We start from the raw sequence: 2,266 nt of genomic DNA on the forward strand, positions 1-2,266 counted from the left end.
GAGAAACAGACTAATATTAGCGTAGATGCCATTCTTCTAATGATGTAGCAAGTACATAGGGTGTTATGGGAAGTGTTCCCGGTTCCGGTTTCACCCAACAAATACACTCTATCTAGCATAAGACAATCAGCTAAAAACAATGAATATCACACACTGTGTGCTTCTGTAAATGTCTTTATGAAGCAGGAATGTTCAGATTGTTTCAGGTTTTCCTCACAGCATTATTCCTCAGGTTTGTAGAAATCAAAATAATGTTGAAAGACTAACACTGTGTAGGTGTTCAGCTGAATCCAGTAGTTTTAAGAGTATTTCATTTCTAGATTTGTAAAGTAGTTCACTCTGGTATTACTGTAGAAACTGATCAGATTTCTGTCTGGTTGAGTTTAGTGTTGAACTGGAGTTGATCAGGTTTGTGAAGAGCATGTAAACGTGTGAAGTGAGTTTTGGAGTGAGAAAAGAGTTCATGTCAACTGAAAGATGATTTCACTGAATGTATTTTGTGTCAAAGTGATGAGAAATGATCCAGTGTTTATCCACACAGAAGCTGTTCGAAGAGTTTTAATAAAACTGAGCTGAATGTTGAGAAACAGAGATTGTGGAAAGCTGGTCACCAGCTGCTCTCAGCTCACACTTTATTGTTTTCCACTGGTGTATTTTGGTTTTATTGTCACTCTTAGATTCACTTAGATGATGACCTTCTCATCTTCTGCTGGTGTCCAGACTTGCTCCTCATGTTAACTCTTTCAAGCTGGTCGTTCCAGAGATAATCATCTGTTTTGACTGATGGCAATGACACCGGTGAATGAGCACACTAACCCTGTAATATTCTCCAGCTGAAGTGGGTTTAATCACAGATAGAAGCTGCTGTGTGTTGGATGAACATGATGAATCTGTATCGCCGTCACGAGTGTTCGCTTTCTAAATTCATTCAAATGTTTTATTGTAGCTCATGCTACTGTCTGATGCAAAAGGCCTTTTTGAGCACAAAAGCCTAAACGGTGAGACTTCAGAAGGCCGAAGATAAATCACAGCGCTCAAGTGAACTTCAGCAACTCTCTCGGGTGGTTCCTGAGCCAGAAAACTTTCTCTTTGACCTGATTCTTCTACGCACTGGAATCAGAGAAACTTAATGTGGCCATTAAAGAATCAATGTTTCCCTTCATCATTTACAGGAGTGATGTCACCATCATTAGTCACTCACTGCAGTTTAAACTTCATCTGTGTAAACGTCGAGCTGTCGTCCAGTGAAACGAATGGCCATTCCATTTAACAATCCAAACCCTGGCATTAGCATATATCTGTCATTAGCATACATTAGACTGAGTCTCTTTTAATGCAGATTCTGGCAGTAAACCACACAAATGCAGAAGTTATTACTGCAGTTCTTGCACCTTGAGGCGAGAGCAGCGCGTGCAGAAGGAAGCGGTTCAGCAGGGAGTGTTTTAGGAATAATTATGTACTGCTTGAATTATTCAGTTCTAGAAAAAACCTGGACTATGAACTCCACACGGTCTCATTTTCTTGCCACAAAGATTTTTGTTGAACTGGATTTTCACAAGTCTCTAAAGTACTAGAACTACATATTTAGATGCATGCAATAAAATTAGCAAGACAGCGCTCACACACACACACACACACACACACAGAGCTGTAGAGATTCTGTCTCTAATCTGAACACACACATTGTTTGTGTACAAACTCATGATATGACAGCAGTGAAGATCCTGTCCAGAAGGATTTCAGATATTCAGCTCTCTTACCGTCCCTCTCTCTTTCTCTCTTTCTCTGTTGCTCTATATCTCTTTCTCTCTCTCTCTGTTGCTCTATCTCTCTCACTGCACAGTTCTGTCAGAGCAATAGAGGGTGAAATGGAGCATTACACACACATTTTTTATTCGTCCACCTGGATGTTTTCCACCAAATACACCTCTCTGTTTTGTTTTTCTTTCATTCTTGACTCAAGCAGTGCTACTTGAGTTGGTCTGATGTGTGATATATATATATATAAAGCTGGATTTAACTGAAGGAGTTTGTGTTGTCTTTTACGATCTGCTGTTTCAGAAGAAACCCATTGGGGATGTTATTTGTTGCATCCTCTGCATGCTTCGGTTTAGCACGTGAGTCTCTAAATGAATTATGCAAATCAGAAACCATTACAAAGACGCCTAAAAAGTTAATGCAAAATGCAGTTTTCATGGCACATTCCCCAAACTCGCAGGCTGAGAAAATAATCATGTGTCTGGTGATGTGGTTTGGATTCAGTGGT

This window comes from Carassius carassius, unplaced genomic scaffold (genome assembly GCF_963082965.1).
Source record: "Carassius carassius unplaced genomic scaffold, fCarCar2.1 SCAFFOLD_88, whole genome shotgun sequence".
Taxonomy (NCBI): Eukaryota; Metazoa; Chordata; class Actinopteri; order Cypriniformes; family Cyprinidae; genus Carassius; species Carassius carassius.